This window comes from Oryctolagus cuniculus, chromosome 1, assembly GCF_051225735.1.
Source record: "Oryctolagus cuniculus isolate XC-2025 breed Fujian yellow rabbit chromosome 1, ASM5122573v1, whole genome shotgun sequence".
Classification (NCBI taxonomy): Eukaryota; Metazoa; Chordata; class Mammalia; order Lagomorpha; family Leporidae; genus Oryctolagus; species Oryctolagus cuniculus.
The window spans coordinates 113811495-113825198 of record NC_142867.1 but is presented as its reverse complement, the minus strand read 5'-3'; the positions used below and the strand labels follow the sequence as shown (position 1 = coordinate 113825198).

Here is a 13704-nt window from a genome sequence, read left to right as displayed (position 1 = left end):
CAATGGATCAGAATATAATCCAAAAATAGACCCATGCTTATCTCATCAACTGATTTTTAAAAAAGATTTATTTATTTATTTATTTATTTGAAAGTCAGAGTTACACAGAGAGAGGGAGAGGCAGAGGCAGAGAGAGAGAGGTCCTCCATTCGCTGGTTCACTCCCCAGTTGGCCGCAATGGCTGGAGCTGCGCTGATCTGAAGCCAGGAGCCAGGAGCCCCCTCCAGCTCTCCCACATGGGTGCAGGGGCCCAAGGACTTGGGCCATCTTCTACTGCTTTCCCAGGCCATAGCAGAGAGCTGGATCGGAAGTGGAGCAGCCGGGATTCGAACCGGTGACCATAGCGGCGGCCTTACCCACTATACCACAGCGCCGGCCCCCATCAACTGATTTTTAATGAAGGAGATAAGGTAGCAAAATGATGAAAGAGAAGCCTTTTCAACTAAGGATGCTAGAAGAGCTAGATACCCATATGGGAACGAAGAACTCCAATCCTTACCTCACACCATACACAAAAATCAACTCAAAAGAAATAATAGGCCAAAATGTAAGTGCATAAACTACAAAACTTCTAGAAGAAAACAGAATAAAATCTTTGAGATTTTGAAGCAGATAAAGAATTCTTAGCTAGGACATGAAAGTATCAACAGTAAGAGAAAAATCTTCATAATATGAACTTAATAAAAATTAAAATCCTCTGCTTCTTGAATAATATCATTAAACTGAAAAAGCAAGTAAGTGGGAAATGAAAACTTTCCAGCTCTTATAAAAATAAGCAAATGGGGGCCAGCTCTATAGTGTAGCGGGTGAAGCTGCTGCCTGCAGTGCCAGCATCCCATATGGGCACTGGTTCGTATCTTGGCTGCTCCACTTCTGATCCAGCTCTCTTCTATGGCCTGGGAAAGCAGTAGAAGATGGCCCTAGTCCTTAGGCCCCTGCACCCACGTAGGAGACCTGGAAGAAGTTCCTGGCTTCTGGCTATGGATTGGCACAGCTCTGGCCGTTGCAAACAACTGGGGAGTGAACCAGCGAATGGAAGACCTCTCTCTCCCTCTTTCAGCCCTTCTTTCTCTCTCTGTGTAACTCTTTCAAATAAATGCATAAATCTTTAAAAAAATTTTTAAAAAGTGAGCAAATGAACACTGCATAGGAGAAGATACACAAATAACCAAGGAGCACATGAGAAGATGTTCACCATCACTAATTGTCAGAGAAATGTAAACCCTAATCACAATGAGCTGCCATATGATACCATCAGAAGGACTAAAATGGAAAAGACAGACAATACCAGGTGTTGATGAGGAAGTGGAGCAACTAGAATTCTCACTATTGCTCACAAGAATGTAGATGATACAACCACCCTAGAAAAAGCTTGATTTTCTTACAAACTTCAACATACACTTACTTTATGACCCAGCAGTTCAAATCCTAGGAATTTATCCTAGTTAAGTGAAAATATATATCCCCAGAAAGACTGGCACAAGAAAGTTTATTTGCAGGAACCCAAACTGGAAATATTCTGAATGTCTATCAACAGGTGAATGATTAAGCAGGTTAGGTTGAAGTCTACTCATGAACTGTGTATATCTCACATCAGTAGAAATGATTGAACTACTACAATGCTTAATAAAATATATAAATCTAAAAAACTATGCTATATTTAAAAAATTAAGGGGGCTGGCACTGTGGCACAGTAGGTTAATCCTCTACCTGCGGCACTAGCATCCCATATGTGTGCCGGTTCAACTCCCACCTGACCGTCTTCCAATCTAGCTCTCTGTTATGGCCTAGGAAGGCAGTGGAAGATGGCCTAAGTGCTTGGACCCCTGAACCCACGTGGGAGGCCTGGAGGAAGCTCCTGGCCCCTGGATCAGCACAGCTCCGGCAGTTGAGGCCATTAGGGGAGTGAACCAACAGGAGGACCTCTCTCTCTCTCTCTCTCTCTGTCTGTAACTCCACCTCTCAAGTGAATAAATACAGATCTTTAAAAAATTAAGAAAAAATTAGTTCCTAGTACTTGTATATGATTCTGTATAAGAAAAATCTGAAGTAAGGTAATAGAAAAGTTTGGATAATTCTAAGAACTGATTGGATGGGCACAAAGGTAACTTCTGGGGTGAAAGAGGTAGTCTGTATCTTGAGTGTGGTGAGCGTTATTATGGAGATATATGCACTTGTCAAAATTCATCAAACTGTATATACATTTTATTGTTTGTGAATTATACATCAATCGCTTGATTTTCAAGAATTGGGTAACTCTACCTCTCAAATAAATAAATACAAATATTACAAAAAGAATTGAGCCAAATGATATTGAGAAGTTAGGTAAGTCAAGGACAGAAAAAGGACTGACAATATTAGAAGTCATAACTATTTCATTTAGAATAGGTTCAATGGAAGGTTAAAGACCAAAACCTGATTGAAATGTGCTGAAGAGAGAAATGGAGTTGAAGAAGTAGAAATACACAGTTCTTTTAAGGACTTTTGCTCAGAACTGAAGCAGAGAAATGGAGTGGTGATTTGGGGGAGGGGCATTAAGAGGCTTTTTAATTTTGAGATTGGTATTATTAAGGCATATCCGTATACTGCTGGGAGTGATCCAGTGAAGAATGTGAGATTGATCGCATAATAGAAAATTGTCAAGAAAGTGGGATACAGAGCACGGGAGGTGTTTCTCCCCAATAGGAGCTGGAGTGCATGGCCCACTCTATTTTGAGGAGGCTGAAGAACTGGGTACAGATGCCAGCAGGTTGGTAGTTTTTTTTTTTTTTTTTTTTTGGCAGGCAGAGTGGACAGTGAGAGAGAGAGACAGAGAGAAAGGTCTTCCTTTTACCGTTGGTTCACCCTCCAATGGCCACAGCGGTTTGACAGGGACACTGAAGGATGGCTCTTCTGATTGCTGCTTTTACTCAGCAAAATTAAAAAAATATATTGGGATTGTCTTATTGAGGTAGATGACTGGCCATTTGAGGTGTTTTTTGTTTTTTTTTTTGTTTTTTTTTTTTTTGGCAGTAGGAAAGAGGCGGTTCATTCATAGAAAGAGAAACCAATAGGCAAGTGTTTCTTGAGCAGTGTTCAGCTTCTGGATCTAAGACCCAGAGTAGAGTACACAAGGTCTTCTGTCTAACTAAGGTAGGCATTTGCCAGGGAACTACACAAGAAGAGCTGGGCAAAAGATTTGAGCATGGTTTCAAGAGAGCGGTCATAGAAGAGACCATTTTAGACCTGAAGTCAGATGATGAGGAAAGTGAAGACAAGCAGGGTGTTGGCTGGAGAAGTGGTCAGGTCAACAGAGAATGGGGTGTAGGTAAATGAGCTGAGCTGGCAGGCTTAGAGATGATGGTCAGGCAGAGTGATGCTCAAAGTCAAGATTTCAGACTCAGTTCTATTCTTCACATGATAAGAATTGGGATATGACTATGAGAGCAGTATCTGAGGTAGGGTAGATCTCCTGCATGCCTTTGAAATCACCAAGGACAGTGATAGAAGAGGAGGAGAGCAGTAATCCAGGGCTAAGAAAGGAGGGTGAAGAACCTGCTGAATCAGTAGGTTCATTCCACTCAGGTGGGAGCAATGGTACACTCTGATGGGTTGCTTGTCCTTAATCTTAACCACTGTTTCCTGACTACTAGGCAGAGTGGACAGTGAGAGAGAGAGACAGAGAGAAAGGTCTTCCTTGTGTCGTTGGTTCACCCTCCAATGGCCGCCGCGGCCGGCGCACTGCAGCACGTGCACCACGCTGATCCGAAGGCAGGAGCCAGGTGCTTATCCTGGTCTCCCATGCAGGTGCAGGGACCAAGCACTTGGGCCATTCTCCACTGCACTCCCGGGCCAAGCAGAGAGCTGGCCTGGAAGAGGGGCAACCGGGACAGAATCCGGCACCCCGACCGGCACTAGAACCTGGTGTGCTGGCACCGCTAGGCGGAGGATTAGCCTAGTGAGCCATGGCACCGGCCCGACTACTAGGTTCTAATTCCCGCTTAATAAAGTTTTGAAGATGGAGAGAGACAGGGACTCAGTCTGGGTCTCCCACATAGGTGATAAGGACCCAAATATTAGGGGCCATCATCCGCTGCCTTCCCACTAGATTAGCAGGAAGCTGGGTTAGAAGTCCTAAGTAACCACAACTCAAACTAGGCACTCCAATAAGGAATGCAGGCATTCCAAGCAATGGCTTAAGCTGCAGAACCCCAACACCCACTCTGGATGAGTAAAGTTTCAAGAGACCGCTCTGCTGATGGGATTAGAGATATTTCCAAAAATAACTTTGCTGAACCTTGCTGATTATTTTATGTGTAGCTCAAGATCCACCAGTTTTTTCTTGGTGTTATTTCAAGACTCCATTTACCTTCCATGGACAGACTCTAATCCACAGGTCCCTTATTTCTGTTTGTGGTATCATTCAAATAAAAAAAAACATATTAATAATAAATGCAATATAATCATTACCATTTGTTGAATACTGCTATATGCCAGACACTGCACTAGCTAGAATACCAGCAGGTAACATGTATTGAATTCTACTATGTTCAGGGCACTTCTGCTTGGATTGTGTAATCTAATTTAATCTTTGCAGCAGCCATGAAGGATTAAGGCTAAGATAGAGGTTAAGACCCAAAAATTATTGGCTGAGATCTCACAGTTATTAAAAACTGAATACAAGTTGGTCTCTGTCTCTCTCTCTCTCTCACTGTCCACTCTGCCTGTCAAAAAAAAAAACACTGAATACAAGTTGGAATTTATAAGTCTGGTTGACTCTGAAGTTTATGCATTAACACTGTGCTATATCTGCCTTTGCTCTGCACCACACTTCATACAAAGATGAATTTCTTCAGATGAATGGTTTTCATGAAGGATACTGCCCAGTAGAAGAAGGTAGATGGACCTGTGAGCAAATGGGTAGAAAACCATATGATGGGCACTAAAATGTGGGCCCTGATTATGGCAGCAGTTAGTAAGTGATGAACTCATGAGACTTTGGAAGGAAACATAGTCAGTATTTAACAATTGGCTCATTGCCTAGTTATGGCACAGCCTTGTGGGTGGTGCTGTGATTTGAAGGAGTTCTTCAAAAACTCCTGGTTGGACACTTAATCTCAGATTCATATGTTGATATTTTCAGGTGGGGTCTCTGGGAGGTAGATCATGAGGGTGTGGTTTCCACCAGGCATTAGTGGTTTCCTAAGAAATGAATTGGCTCTGTCTCACCAGTTGATGCCTTCTGTATTATGATGCAGCCATAACGCCCTCACCAGATGCCTACACCATGCTCTTTATAAATCATCCAGGCTGTGGTATTCAAGTATAGCTACAGAACACAGACTAAGATGGGTGGTGAGCTCCTGTCACCAGACTTTTCTTCTGTACCATCCTCAGTATCATTGCTGGAGGTTATCTTCCTGAAACACCTGTGCCTAACCTGTACTGATGCTCTGTTTTGCCTATTGCTGTGTCCAAACATCTGTGCTTAGTTTGTACTTCCCCCTCTTCTTTGTGAAATCCATGCCAACTCTTGCATGGAAATTTCTGTCCTAAACTTCCTATTCCTAGTAACTGACCTCCTTCCTATGTGGACAATCTCCTGTCCCACACTGGCTCCCTTCACCTGGTAGACACATGCCACCAGCAGCTCTTACACCTAACATCTATGGCTTTTTCCCATCTGAGGGCCAATTCTTCTTTACCCCATGGGAATTTTATGGGCTTGGTCTGCATTGCAAACTACGGAGCATACGCCTAAGAAAGAGAGTCATAGGCAACAGCAGGCAGTGGGAAGATGGGAAGTTAGGGCATGTTTTCCTACATGACCACAATGTAAAACATGTGACATCCAAACACTGTGAGAGGGAATGGCTTATTAAGTATGGTTTATTTGTTAAGTATGTGAACACTTGAGGAATAATATATACCCTTTCAAGTATAACTGGGAGCCAGTGTTGTGGCACAGCAGATTAAGATGAACCTTTCAACGCTGATGTTCCATAATGGAGTGCAGGTTCAAGTCCCAGCTGCTCTTTCTCCAATCCTGCTCCCTGCTGAGACACCTGGAACAGCAATAGATGGTGGCCAACTACTTGGACCCCTGCCACTCTGTAGGAAACAAGGATGGAATTCCATGTTCCTGGCTCTGGTGGCTTCAGCCAGCCTGGCCCACCACCAGCCACTGTACCCATTTGGGGAGGGAATCAATGAAGAGATTTCTCTCTCGCTCACTCGCTCTCTCTCTGTCACTCTGCCTTTCAAATAAATAAAAATAATAAATCTTTAAAAATAAATAAATACATAAGTAATTTAATGGCCTAATTGAAATGTTCATCATTTGATCAATTCCACCTAAGTCTAGATGTTCAGCAGGGCTTACATATGTTCAGGGAAAGTCACATGCCATGGGTTTCTTGAGCAATTACACAAACACACACACACACAAAGTTTCAGGCTGATATTATAAAACCAGAAAAGAAAACAGGCAAATGTAGTCCTAAAGAGTATACATTTATATCCTTCTGATAGTTGGAGAGATAAGTTACAAGAAAAGAAAAAGCAAATAAGCAATTTTGAACATGTTTTGTGGACGTATCTTATGTAATGCTTTTAGTTGGCTTTTATCATTTGTATAAACTCTTCAACGTTTATTTGATCAACTAATATTACTGAGCTGATAGGAAATATGTATCCACACTGAAGGGCTATAGTAACTTCATTCCAAACTGGAAGCAATCAAGTTGTTCTCTGGTAGATGAAGGGATAAACAAACCACTCTAGTACATCCATGCCATGGGATGTTATTCAGTGACAAGAAATGAGCTTTCCAGCCACAAAACACATGAATGAATCTTCAATGCATATTGCTATGTGAAAGAAGTCAGTTTGAAAAGGTTACATCCTGTGTGATAGTAATCATAATATATCTTGAAAAAGCAAAAATATAGGAATAATAAAAAGACTAGTGGTAGCCAGGGGCTCAAGTGGAGCACAGGGGATTTTTAGGGCAGTGAAACAATTCTATAATGTTACACTCATGGTGAATATAGGACACCATGCCTTTGTCCATTTTACAACACAAAGAGTGAAACCTTAATGTATGAAAAATTTTAAAAAGCTTTTAGAGAGTTAAAAGATCCCAGGATGGAATTCAGAGCATGACTAAACCTCTCACTGTGCTACAAATGTAAAAAATTCTTCACTGAAAGGGGTGGGGGAAGGTGCTGAACTAAGTGGAGTCTGTCGGCCAAGGCCAAGGGTATTTTTCATAAGCACCATGTTAATAAAGGTGTTTTCCTTAGAGGTCAGGCTCCACAGCCTGATACCATCATGCATGAGTACTAGAAATAAACAAGGAAGTAGAAGGCAAATGGTGGGAGTCAGGTTTCTCAGTGTTGGAGTCCGGGGTTACAGATGAAATGATCTATGTGGAAATGGATTTGAGTTGGAGACATCAGTTGGAGACATATTTAGCCTGAAAGAGGTACAGATCATGTGTATGTTTCCTGTTTCTCTTTTAATACATCCTCACAAATCTAGTGGCTTTGACAGACACATTTTCTGACAATTCTGGAAGTCAGAAATCCTCAGTCTCTGGAGATAAAGTCAAGGTGATGGCAGAGCTGGTTCCTTATGGAGGCTCCAGAGAAAGTCCATTTCCTTACCTTTCCAGCTTCCAGAGGCTGCTGCCTCACTTGGCTCATAGTGTCTCCCTCTGTCTTCTGAGTCGCTGCACAGTGTCTTCCAGTCTTTGCCTGTTTGTCCTTTGCTTCTGTCATCATATTTGCTCTGGCTTTACCCTCCTGACCTCCTTTTTAGGAGGGACCTTGTGATTATATCTGGCTCACTCTGATAATTCAGGAGAATGTCCTCACGCCCAGATCTTTAATTTAATCAATATGTGATTCCCTTTGCCAGGTAAGGTAATGGATTTGCAGGTTCCAGGAAACAGGACGTGGGCATCTTGAATGGGCAGCATTATTCTGTAGGCCATAGATGGTTATATATAGAAATACTTATAGATATGTGCATAAATATTGGTGTATATGTATTTTCTTCTGACTGCTGTGATGGCCTAGAAGCAACAGCAGCACACAAACAAGAAGCACCCCTTACAACTACATCTTGTGTTTCTGGGACAAAATTCTCCAAATAATAGAACCAGGGATTATTGGAGAAATGGCTGGGTCTGGGACTGAAGCATCTTAGAATGTCAGGAAGCAAGGAGGTGCTAAACAAATAAATGGACACACAGTGATGAGATGGTGTCAGTTACACACAGGCCCATTCCTACAGCCATGCCCCCTGCCTTTACCCCCATTGCTAGCCCTTTGGCACCCTGACCTAGCTGGATTGCTCTCAAAAGCTGGTGCTGGGAAGACTGAGCAGGAGTTCCAAGGCTGAAGAGAAGCTAGATGAGACCCTGTCATCTGTCAGAAAGACTGGTGCCTGATGGAGATTTTCCCAAAGAGTGTGTGGGCCACAGCCAGAACCACTTTATATCTTTTCCTCTTTGTGGCTCAAAGCATGAACAGGTTTTCCAGGAAAGCCCTGTGGATTGAGACCATGTCTTTTACCACTTTGGTTCTTCCTGTTGTCCTTGAGACTGAGCTGTTGCTAATAGAGCCATGGCAGCGGCAGGTACTTCCAGTGCCTATTACAGGGTTGTCCGCAGGAATAGCTGGGCCTCTCCCTTCACTTCCTGGAAGAATTTAGACCGTTGCTGTTACATACCAGTTGTCTCGGTGGGAGAAGGATGAGTTCAATAGTGTTTGAACTGCTAATTATTTGGATTTTTAAAAAAACTTTGACACACTGATCTATCTTAACCTGGTATAGTTCTCCCTATGCTGTGTCTTAGAGAGATTCCCAACTTGCCATGGTAACCTTCATACTGCCCTCATTTCCTCTGTCCTCTCTCTGGCATCAGACTGCAGCCACGCCAAGGGTTACTCTACTCTGGCTACTCTACCACTTTCACTACATTGCTCTGAACCAGGAGATCTCACTATCTCAGTATGGGCTTGAAGCCAGTGGGACGGAAGGACCTCTGGTCTTGAACAGTTGTTTGCTTTTGTTTTTTGAAGGATGGAGGTGATGGGGGAGGGGCATGCACACATCATGGAACAGCAGACCAAATGCACCACAGCTGCTGTGGAGAGAGGCACTGTGGATTCCCAAGTGTGTTGGAGAGCAGGCTAGGCCAGTAGCAGCCTCAACCACAGGATGGGGACTGTACTCACCAGAGCAAGAGCTCACTTCTTTAGCTTTTACACCTGTGTATGTGTGTGTATGTGCATGTAAAATGTCAGTACACAGTTTTTGTATTTAAATATGAAAAATGATTCAAACTACAAAATAAAAGGACGCAGGACCCAAGTGATGGCACTCCTAATGCTGAACTTGAAGTGATTTGAACATCAAAATAAAGGAAGCAGTATTGGATTATAGTTCAAGGTATGAAATAAATGCCTATGAGTTCATACTGATACAGTCATTCATGGCTTAATGATGGGGATATGTCTTGAGAGACATGTTGTTAGGTGATTTTATCATTGTGTGAAAATCAGGGGAAAGAGAGTGAGAATCTCTACAATGGTTGGCATTACCTTGAATTAAGTCAGGTTCAGATGGTCCCTTCTGGAGAAACTGAGTTCATTTGCAGAAAGATAAAACTATATTTATTTTTTAACATCTTATTTGACCATATTTATTTCATCGCTCCTCTCAAAACTTTTTTCTTGTTGCAGCATCTTAAAGAAAATCATTGACGTGGAATTTCATTCATAAATACTTCACTATGTATAGTTCATTTTTTCCCCAAAGAAACCTTTTATTTAATGAGTACAAATTTCATAAGTACAACTTTAGGAATACAGTGATTCTTCCCACTGTACCCACACTCCCACCCCTTCTCCCATCCCACTTCCTCCTTCTCCCATTCCCAGTCCCATTCTCCATTAAGATTCATTTTCCTTTTTATTTCTTATTAAAGATTTTATTTATTTATTTGATAGGCAGAGTTACAGACAGTGAGAGGGAGAGACAGAGAGAAAGGGCTTTCTTCTGTTGGTTCACTCCCCAAGTAGCCACAACAGCTGGAGCTGCACTGTTCCGAAGCCAGGAGCCAGGTGCTTCCTCCCGGTCTCCCATGCCGGGTGCAGGGGCCCAAGCACTTAGGCCATCCTCCACTGCTTTCCCAGGCCACAGCAGAGAGCTGGACAGGAAGAGGAGCTACCAGGACTAGAACCAGCACCCATATGGGATGCCAGCACCGCAGGCAGAGGATTAACCTAGTGTGCCACGGCACCAGCCCAAGATTCATTTTCCATTAACTTTAAACACAGAAGACCAACTCTATACTAAGTAAAGATTTCAACAGTTTGCACACACATGCACACACACAAAAAAAATTGTTTGAGAACAAGTTTAAAGTTAATTCTCATAATACAACTCATTGAGGAAAGAGGTCCTGCGTGAGAAGTGCACAGTGACTCCTGTTGTTAATTTAACAATTAACACTCTTATGTATGACATCAGTGATCACCTGAGGCTCTTGACATGAGCTGTCAAAGCTATAGAAGCCTTTTGAATCCACAATCTCTGTCAGTCTTTAGACAAGGCCATAAGCAAAGTGGAAGTTTTCTCCTCCCTTCAGAGAAAAGTATCTCTTTCTTTGATGGCCACTTCTTTCCACTGGGGTCTCTCTCAGAGATCTTTCATGTAGGACATTTTTTTGCCAGTGTCTTGGCTTTCCATGCCTGAAATACTCTCATAGGCTTTTCAGCCAGACCAACATGTCTTATGGGCTGATTCTGAGGTCAGAGCGTTACTGAAAGCAATTGTAATTCTATGAGTCTGCTGTGGGGACTGCTTCCCATGTTAGAACATTCTCTCCTTTTTAATTCTATTGTTATCAGACATTTGATCTTACTTATATGATCCCTTTAACACTTAATCCTATCTATATGATCACTTAACAATATGGTCACTTTAACACTTAATTTTTTTTTTTTTTTACCACCCAGCTTAATGGGATTTGGGGTCCCATGACAAGTTTTTAAACTGTACCCGTAGAAGTAAGTCCATAAGGAACAGAATTGAAATACCAGAAATCAACCCAAACATCTACAGCCAACTTATATTTGATCAAGGATCTAAAACCAATTCCTGGAACAAGGACAGTCTATTCAATAAATGGTGCTGGGAAAACTGGATTTCCACGTGCAGAAGCATGAAGCAAGACCCCTACCTTACACCTTACACAAAAATCCACTCAACATGGATTAAAGACTTAAATCTACGACCTGACACCATCAAGTTATTAGAGAACATTGGAGAAACCCTTCAAGATATTGGCACAGGCAAAGAGTTTCTGGAAAAGACCTGGGAGGCACAGGCAGTCAAAGCCAAAATCAACTATTTAGATTGCATCAAATTGAGAAGTTTCTGTACTGCAAAAGAAACAGTCAGGAGAGTGAAGAGACAACCGACAGAATGGGAAAAAATATTTGCAAACTATGCAACAGATAAAGGGTTAATAACCAGAATCTACAAAGAGATCAAGAAACTCCACAAAAAACAAAACAAACAACCCACTTAAGAGATGGGCCAAGGACCTCAATAGACATTTTTCAAAAGGGGAAATCCAAATGGCCAACAGGCACATGAAAAAATGTTCAAGATCACTAGCAATCAGGGAAATGCAAATCAAAACCACAATGAGGTTTCACCTCACCCCGGTTAGAATGGCTCACATACAGAAATCTACCAACAACAGATGCTGGCGAGGATGTGGGGAAAAAGGGACACTAACCCACTGTTGGTGGGAATGCAAACTGGTCAAGCCACTATGGAAGTCAGTCTGGAGATTCCTCAGAAACCTGAAGATAACCCTACCGTTCGACCCAGCCATCCCACTCCTTGGAATTTACCCAAAGGAATTTAAATTGGCAAACAAAAAAGCGGTCTGCACCCTAATGTTTATTGCAGCACAATTCACAATAGCCAAAACCTGGAACCAACCTAAATGCCCATCAACGGTAGACTGGATAAAGAAATTATGGGATATGTACTCTGTAGAATACTATACCACAGTAAAAAGCAATGAAATCCAGTCATTTGCATCAAAATGGAGGAATTTGGGACACATCATGCTGAGTGAAATAAGCCAGTCCCAAAGGGACAAATATCATATGTTCTCCCTGATCGGTAACAACTGACTGAACACCAAAAAGGAAACCTGCTGAAGTGAAATGGACACTATGAGAAATGGTGACTTGATCAGCATAGCCCTGACTGTTAATGAACAACTTAATACGTTATCCCTCATAGTATTTTTTTTGTCTATTCTACTTAATACTACTGGTTTAATTCTATAATTAATACACAGTGATTCTTAAGTGTTAAAATTTAACTGAAATGTGATCCCTGTTAAATATAAGAGTGGGAATAAGAGAGGGAAGAGATGTACAATTTGGGACATGCTCAAGCTGACTTGCCCCAAATGGTAGAGTTAGAAACATACCAGGGGATTCCAATTCAATCCCATCAAGGTGGTACGTACCAATACCATCTCACTAGTCCAAGTGATCAATTTCAGTTCACAATTGATCATAATGAAAGGACTAAGAGTCAAAGGGATCACATAAACAAGTCTAGTGCCTACTAATACTAACCAATAGAATAAATAAAGGGGAGAGCGATCCAACATGGGAAGCGAGATACACAGCAGACTCATAGAATGGTAGATGTCCTAAACAGCACTCTGGCCTCAGAATCAGCCCTAAAGGCATTCAGATATGGCTGAAAAGCCCAGATTTCAGGCATGGAAAGACAAGACACTCTGGAAAAAAAAAGGGGGGACCTAAATGAAAGATCTCTGTGAGATCCCAGTGGAAAGAACAGGTCTTCAAAGAAGGAGGTACCTTTCTCTCTCTGAAGGGAGGAGAGAACTTCCACTTTGACTATGACCTCATCTAAATAAGATAAGAGTCGGAGAACTCAAAAGGCTTCCAAGCCTTGGAAACTCATGACTGGAGCCTAGGGAGATTACTGATGCCATAAACAAGAGTGTCAATTTGTAAAGTCAACAACAGGAGTCACTGTGCACTTACTCCTCATGTAGGATCTCTGTCCTTAATGTGCTGTACAGTGTGATTTAATGCTATAACGAGTACTCAAACAGTATTTTTCACTTTGTGTTTCTATGTGGGTGCAAACTGTTGAAATCTTTACTTAATGTATACTAAACTGATCTTCTGTATATATAGAAAATTGAAAATGAATCTTGATATGAATGGAAGGGGAGAGAGAGCGGGAAAGGGGAGGGTTGCGGGTGGGAGGGAAGTCATCGGAGGTGGGGAAGCCAATGTAGTCCATAAGCTGTACTTTGGAAATCTATATTCATTAAATAAAAGTTAAAAAAAAAAGAAGTAAGTCCATAAGAATGTATGCAGAACTATACAGTTACAACTTCCTCCTCCCTCTCTTATTCCCACTCTTTTTACTGAGATCTATTTTCAATTGACTTTATACACATATGATTAACTCTATGTTAAGTAAAGACTTCAACAAATAGTATGAATTTGAGAAAAAAAAATACCTTCCTCAACAGTCAAGACAAAGGCTATTCAAGTCATTGCTTCTCAAAGGGTCAATTTCAGATTTCTATAGATTTCCTATTAAGTGCTCTTTTAGTTATCACAGATCAGGGAGAACATA

The 13704-nt window shown here is 41.7% G+C and overlaps 1 long non-coding RNA gene across 4 annotated transcripts in view; it reads left to right on the top strand.

The window, feature by feature from the left end:
- Positions 1-13704, top strand: part of LOC103349194 (uncharacterized) — a 124950-nt gene that overhangs the window by 71327 nt on the left and 39919 nt on the right. Inside the window, exon 4 of one of the 4 annotated variants that reach the window (XR_016221286.1) lies at positions 11010-13295. The exons of the other annotated variants lie outside the window; for them this stretch is intronic. This is a non-coding gene — a long non-coding RNA (uncharacterized LOC103349194). Of the gene's footprint in view, positions 1-11009; positions 13296-13704 lie in introns of those variants that run through there. 4 annotated transcript variants of the gene reach the window in all.